This window comes from Nothobranchius furzeri, chromosome 3, assembly GCF_043380555.1.
Source record: "Nothobranchius furzeri strain GRZ-AD chromosome 3, NfurGRZ-RIMD1, whole genome shotgun sequence".
NCBI lineage: Eukaryota > Metazoa > Chordata > Actinopteri > Cyprinodontiformes > Nothobranchiidae > Nothobranchius > Nothobranchius furzeri.
The window spans coordinates 67357407-67365121 of NC_091743.1; the positions used below are offsets into that span (position 1 = coordinate 67357407).

Here is a 7715-nt window from a genome sequence, read left to right on the forward strand (position 1 = left end):
CCATAGCTCAATCTACTTTTACTTTGGTTTTCTTTGTTTATTTAATTTTTTAAACAGGGCTAAAGGTTTAGAGGATAACAAAAGTGTTTGACAAAGTTTGCTACCCCTGAATTTTTAGACCATCCAGTCAGATGGTTCTTTGGTATACTGATGCTCATTTACAACCATTTTATGGGTTTCAAGTGCATCACAGGCCTCTGGAAGAGCCCGTCACCCTTTCGAGGCACCTGGGCTCCCCCTAGCTCCCCAATTATTTATTTTTCATGATCTCTGTAAGCTGCCCTGGCATGCTGCTGATCAACCTCCGGTGCAAATTATGATGACAGTCGATTTGTAAATAACCAATGATTCTCTGAGTTTATTGAAATTAGTGCTATTTTTTTGTCCTTCTTCCTGTTGTGGATTTATCTTTTAGTACGATTAGGGTCTCTGGAGCTTCATGGCCATAGACCTCATGTCTGGGTCTTATGATCTTTGAGCTACTTAGTTTCCACATTAGCCTTGTAGCACAGTTCACCATCAAGCATTGTCCATAGACAGTTGAGAGGATTCTTCTAAGAGGATGTTTAGGCCCAAGTCTTTATTCATGGTCTGTCCTAAGGAAACTAGGAGTGAGTTCACGATCTTGGCTGAGAAGCAAACATCAGACATGAACTTTTTCAGGATGCTTTACTGTTACTGTGTCAAAAGACTGATGAACAATCTGTTTTCTGATCACAGAAAATAACTTTGCTCTAGTTCTACTGAGTCCTTTACCTGGAGCTTCTGGCTTCTTTGCTCCCCTTCTTGACACCAGACCATCCTCCAAAGTTTACCCTTTTGTGTGCATGTAGGGGCATTTGCAGCTACCTGCTGTCATTCCTGAGCAAGCTCAGCACTGGTGGTAAACCAAGTTGTTGTTTTTTCATCAAAAAGGCAGGCCATGCATTTCATCAAAACTCCTTTGATCCCTCTCCATAACATTCTGGAGTTTTTACAAAGTGCCACCTGAACTGAAGCTATAAACTTTCTAAAAGTTAATGCTTGTGTCGTTCTCCAAACGAAGCTTTACGTGAGTTACAAGACATACCGTTAGATCACTGTTTTGTCAGGCAGTTAAAGTGGGAGTCTGCAAGACACCTGAGCTGCAGAGGTGAGAGGCCAGAACCAAAAACGATACAACAAACAAACAAAAGGAGTCAGCACACCTGCAGTAATGTGGGCCAAGCACTCTGTGCTAAGATCGTCGTAAGAAAGCTAACGTCTCGAAGGCACAAAGGGACAAAACAAAGCACCTGTGGGCTCTCAGAATCATGACACATGGTTGGCATCACTCACTAGATGGTGGAATGAGTCGTTGTTGCTCAGTGGAGCAGAAATACACGAGTAAAGACAGAGCAGGTTTCAACAGACTTTATTTAGCTGCTGTCAAAACACAAGCTGTAAATGGTCCTAGCAGACATTTTGACATGCACACACACGGCTAATGCACAGGTGAATTGACAAAGGCTGAATTTAGTCAAGATAAAGTCATACAGAACATGCACAGCTGCAAAAGTGGAATACAGCTGAGCTATTGTTTATAAGCCTGTGCGTGCTAGTTGTTCAAGTTGAGATGTCCGTAGTGAAATATTGCATAAATAAAGTCTTGGCAAATTGTTCATGGAAATTAAAAAGGTATGTTTTTATGGAAGAATGTTGTTTCTAAAACACATCATGTTTTTATTTTCAGTCACTCAACCACAAGAAATCAATGAGTTTGTGTTTGCATCTCATCTTCGCAAACGGACAAATTAATTTATTTTTATCTCCAACACTCACTTCTTCACTGTCTTTCTTTTAGGTCAATAATAAGAAGGCAGTGAAAGGGAGAGAGAAAAGCGCGCCCTGCTTCTCCTCATCCTCCAGAGGAATGCTCCTGATCTGTGAGAAAGTACAAGCCCTGCTAAAGGAGGCAGAAGGATATCACAGGAGGAAACGCTGCGTTTGTCCAAGTGAGACGGCTCAGGAAAGGAAGCCTGACAGCGCCCTCCACAGAGATTCTGCTGCAACAGCTCTCATGTCTGGAGTGTGGGTTGCACGTGGTTTCTTCATTCTACCTTGATGTCTTCAGAGTATTTTCATGCAAAAAACAAAAGAAAAAGTATGGATTCCATAGGTTTTCCACGTATCAAAGAGACAAACCTTACCTTACAATGACAACATGTAACTAGAGGGGACAACGTTTATTAACAGCAGAGACAAACAACCTGGAGAAAAGCTCCGTTGCTGTGATCTCCAAAGTACTTTCCAGTGTAGGGAGACTGACCCTTTCTCTGAATGTGTTTTTAATTTCTCGTTTTTGTTTCAGTGTCTACAGAATGCTTTGTGTCAACGTGGACACGAGAATGCACGCACAGTTGAAAAGAAAAAAATGAAGCCCATATCAACCCTTTGTTTTTGTTTTCACCACCCATAAGATGCCGCTGCTCATTAGTTGTAGGTTTTTTGGGGGGAAGGGAATTACTACCAGCGTGCCCAAAAGTGTGAGATTTCACACAGATAAGAGGACCAAATGAAAGAGTGGCCACGGCTCCTTATTAGCCATCGTAAAGCCATCGTTATATTCTGCCCCAGAGCCTTGTGGGACTTTATCCTTTTCATTGATTTCCCTCATCTTTTAGTTGTTTTACTGATTTGCATGATAACGAATGGAAGAGCCTTATTCACTTTGTTTTTACTTGTATACCTCATGTTTTAAAGCGTCCATATCATCACGAGTTTCTTTTTACACTGTATACTATTATATGTACATACAACAAACCAGAGATCTACTATGTAAATATGTCATTTGTGTATTTCTTGAATCATTTTCCAGTGAGTCTTCTTTTTACGTTTATGTGTTTAACTTTGGTAAAACTTTCTATTTTCCACGTTTGCATCGGATATTTTGCTTATTGATTTTTAAAAGCAATAGCATGCAGCAAATGGTATATAGCACAATGGTGTAAATGTTGTCTCAAACTAGCAATGGGAAATATTGAACACGTCTGTCTACGCATAGCTGTTCTAAAAATCTTCAGAAGGTTTACAACCACAGTATGTACAGACATGCATGATATGTTCAGATGCATCAGAGCATGCAGACAGGTTCACCCACTCACTCACACACACACACACACACACACACACACACACACACACACACACACACACACACACACACACACACACACACACACACACAAACCCTTTATAAATACATATACGAATGTTTATCTGTTAACCAATAAAAAACACACACACACTACATCCTAGTTCCACATCACAGCCAAGGTTAATTGAGTTCTCACCTAATAGACTTGTTAACCTCCTGCTGATTAATGAGGTTACCAATTCACTAACAAGCTGGGCCCACTGCCTCTATCTGTGCTCACACACACGTGCATGCACACACACACATGCTTGCACACACACGCACACACCTGCACGCATGCACACACACACACACACACACACACACACACACACACACACACACACACACACACACACACACACACACACACAAGCATGCAAAAACAGGAGAGGAAAGCAATTATCAAGTCCAACGTTCTATGCAATGACTCACTTTGAATCTGGAAGTGATTTAGACCCGAACCAGTTTATTACCACAACAAGACAAAAACAAAATACACAGTTCTGAAAGTGTTTTTTCTTAAAAACTTGTCTGTATGAGTTTGAATATTGATTACTAATCTATAATTTTGTTTTTCGTGGCATGTTTTCACACCCCCCACCCCCCACCCCCCCCCCCCACCTTCCCACCCCCCTCCCCACCACACACGACACACGACGGCAGTGGTGTTGGGGGGATTTGTTGCCAAAGGGTAAACTGTGTCGGTTTTTGAATGTCCACCATTATGTTGCTTGGAAGCATGGGTTTGCTTGGCTTTGTCTGGCTGTTTGTGAAGCCCTCATTCAGTTGTTGTGCAATTTTGGCTGACCTGTATGGCTTGCAGTGACCGTCCGTGCTGCTATAAACCCGTAGTGCAGATGGTTCAGCACTTTCTCATTAATAAGTGTCAATGTGTACATATTGGGTGTCGGTATAAAAACCTGTGGAGTGAATGGAATGTTTATATTGGATATTTCATCGTTGACTAAACCCACTCAGCAGCCAATCATGAAAGGTGCATGATTATTAGATCTTTCATTCTTGGAAGTTGTACAAGATAAAAAAAAAAAAAGAAAAAAAAAACTGAATGCACTTTCATGAAGGCTTTGCCTGGCAACTTTTGACCGGTGAAGAGAATATCAGTGAGTAAGACATACAGCCAGTCTTTCACAAATCAGGGTGTGTCATTTTGAAAACACAAGCCTGACTGGTAGCACTCGCTGTTCGATGGAGCGCAGAAATAGAGCAACAGAACAAAATGCGGAGGTGCTGTGGAGTCAATATGAGGGGCGTGAGACCAAACAGCTTTCGGTGCAGCCATGCAGATGATCAGGACGGCAGACGGACAGACACATGTTCACATTCTTACTGTAAATACAACCTCATTTTGTCTGTACAGCTTTTGAGTTTTGAGTACGGCTGTCATGTGCATCCCCCATGCCGTATTTGCTGCCAACTTTTTGTGTATAAAAAAGATATTTATTATTATTACCACCATGATGATGATGAGAATGATGATGAGAATGATGATGAAACTAATAATGATGATAATTCTTATTATTGCATAAGCAGTAGTGTATGTGGCTGACTTGAACTGATTCTTTACAACAGTGAATTTGTGTTCAGAAACATGTCCAGCATGTATTTCTAAAGTACATCAGAGCAACAATAGTTTTCCATTTTGTTGGGTTTCATCTGTAAGCAGGGAGGAACAAGAAACGAAAAGAAATGAAAAATCTGGAAAATGTCATTCACTGTTGTAAGTGTAATGAGCAAAATGTCAGTCGTGTATCCATTGTGAAACCTTGTGTTCTATTCAGTGTATTCCTGTAAACAGGTAGAGTACATTTTGGTGCATCATGTCAAGTAATGTGAAAATATTGACCCTGCATTTTCCAAATGGAGAAATGAATAAAAAGAAATGAAGTTTATTGTGATTCTTGTTTGCAATTTCTCCCTCTCTCTGCATGCATGTGTGTGTGGCCAGTTTCCTTGCAGTTCTGATGAAGACACTCAGTGTGTTGGCTGGTAGCTTTAGCAGAGCGACTTACTGCTGATGGAGGGTAAAACAAGATCAGGAGTAAGACCCCGGCAGCAATGAGACTGTTCAGATAATACCAGGCTTTTTGTGCTGAGGTGGTGATGACTTATCCCGGTGTGGGTGGTAGAGAGAGAGAGAGAGAGAGAGAGAGAGAGAGAGAGAGAGAGAGAGAGAGAGAGAGAGAGAGAGAGAGAGAGAGAGAGAGAGAGAGAGAGAGAGAGAGAGAGAGAGAGAGAGAGAGAGAGAGAGAGAGAGAGAGAGAGAGAGAGAGAGAGAGAGAGAGAGAGAGAGAGAGAGAGAGAGAGAGAGAGAAGTGTGAAGATCAGTGTTTGGTAATCCGAGAGCAGAGATGGAGGTGTGAGAGTCTATTTGTACATGAGAGATGTTGCTCGTGTCTTTATTCTGTGCATCAGACCCTGACGTTTGAGGATTTTAAACTTGTGTTCTCATCCTGCCATTGTGCTATAGTAATACATACATATATATATATATATATATATATATATATATATATATATATATATATTGTAATGATTTAAATTACATGTTATTTAATGAGCCATAAGGCGTAGGATTCCATAGGAAACATGAAATCCACCTTACGGATCTGTGAGGTTATTTAAACCAGAAGATTGGAACTTTTTATTGCAGGGATTAGGTAACCGCTGCGTATTCACTCAGAGACAACAGAAAAGAGAGAGTCATTTAAAAGTTAAGAATTTTATTACCAACAAATTAAACTAGTCTGACTTTAAGCACTAAATGTATGGTGTAACTAATGTGGATGAGACGGTGAATGGATGACGTGCGATGTTGATCAGAACCAGCAAATCCGAGGAAGCGATTAGTTCTGACGTGAACTGAAGGTGATGTCTTCGCATTAAGCTTTGGTTAGGAGGTTCATAAACACGAGACACCATTTGCCAGTCTACCTACCTTTCAGGAAGTCCCCTTTAGATCAGGAATATTTAGGTCCAGCTTGACCTTCTCTGGAACCGAGCCGGTAGGAAAAGCAGCGGTTGCCGATCAGTCCAGTCTGTGAGTTACTTCTGGGTCACGGCAATTTGTTGGCGTCTGGTGAGACCCAAGCATGGGTCTTGATGGTTCAGCTTTTATTCTGAAAGGAACTGTTGCCGTAGTTGGAATAACAACACATTTTTCAGCTTGTTGTTGGTTCTTTTTGGTTGAAGAGTAGTTCAGGATTAGCCACTCCGTCACTTTCTCTGGAACGCTTTGAACTGGCAATAGAGATGACGTGGCATAAAGTTGGGTAGGATTAAACCTCATCCTAATCCATTTTGAGGATGTGAGCTCTGATAATGTCAGCTAGATAATTTTTTATTTTGCACGTTTGAAATAAACAATCAAGTTAAATCAAACATATATGTTAGAGTTAAGTCACAATGTGAAAATGGGGTCAAATACTATTTTACAATCTTTACAACGGCATACATTTCTGCACAATGTCAGAAATGCTTCAGTATCACACACATAAATAACCATATAATATTATTTTTGTTGGTGTAAAAGGTGACATTCACATGAACTGTGATGTTTTGTGTTAGGGTTGATTTAGGATGGTCGGAACTCTTTGTAATGGGCATTTTTCCTAATTTTAACTCACTTGTCGAGGCAGAAGACATCTGTTTCTCCAAACTGAGGTCATCCAAGGAGCTCCAACAGGTAAGATATTAATTATTCAGAAGCTTTTTACAGAAACACGCAAAAATCAGAACTTTCCATTTAAAATATAATTTTTTAGAGCTGAAAAGTAGTTTTACCCTTCTACAGCACTCAGATCCTTCTGTTTGGTCATTTTTCATGTTTAGAGTAGTCAAACTAAACCTGATCATATCTACTGCAGAACTTTCCTGGCAGGACTATGCTTCATGACCAAAATAAAAAAAAGTCTTTGCTGGAACACAACTTCCTGGTTTAAACAGGAGAATGTGCAGGTTTTTGCTTGGATTAATCACTTCTGCAGTTCTTGGCCGCCCTCAAGTGGCTTGGAACAGAAACTGTGGGCACACCAATCCATCCATTAACTGAACCGGTTATTCTTCAGTAGGGTCTCAAGGAGCTAGAGCCTACCTACAACTGTCCTCAGATGAAGGATGAGGACCATCCTGGACAGGCTGTCAGTCCATCACAGGGAACAAAACCACCCCCTCACACCCTGGGCCAATTTTGAGTCACGTTTTAGCCTGACATGCATGTTTTGGTCTACCTAGAGAAATTCAAGCATTCATGGGAAGAGCATGCTGACTCTACACAGAAAAAGCTGCAGCCAAATGTTGAACCTGCTGCCTTCTTGCTTCAGGGCAACAGTGCTGCCAACTTCAATAGACTTGTAATGTTCAAAATGATTAATAATAAAAGATCTGACACTGGGTGTCTTCATCAGAACTGAAAACCATGTGTATTTAATTACCCTTAAATAATAAACAAATCCACACTTATCTTTGACAATGATGTCAGACTGTTCAAAACAACATTGTCCTCCCAGAAGGAGCAGTAGCTTCCAGCAGTGGCCTACCT

At 40.8% G+C, this 7715-nt stretch overlaps 1 protein-coding gene across 5 annotated transcripts in view; it reads left to right on the plus strand.

Annotated features, from left to right (window-relative positions):
- The window catches only part of bsnb (bassoon (presynaptic cytomatrix protein) b), a 118854-nt gene extending 113787 nt beyond the window's left edge, over window positions 1-5067 (plus strand). For all 5 annotated transcript variants that reach the window (XM_015958801.3, XM_015958802.3, XM_015958800.3 and 2 more), the window contains exon 13: window positions 1823-5067. The gene's annotated coding sequence lies outside the window, so the exon portion shown is untranslated. The remainder of the gene's footprint in view (window positions 1-1822) is intronic.
- The last annotated feature ends 2648 nt before the right edge of the window (window positions 5068-7715 follow it).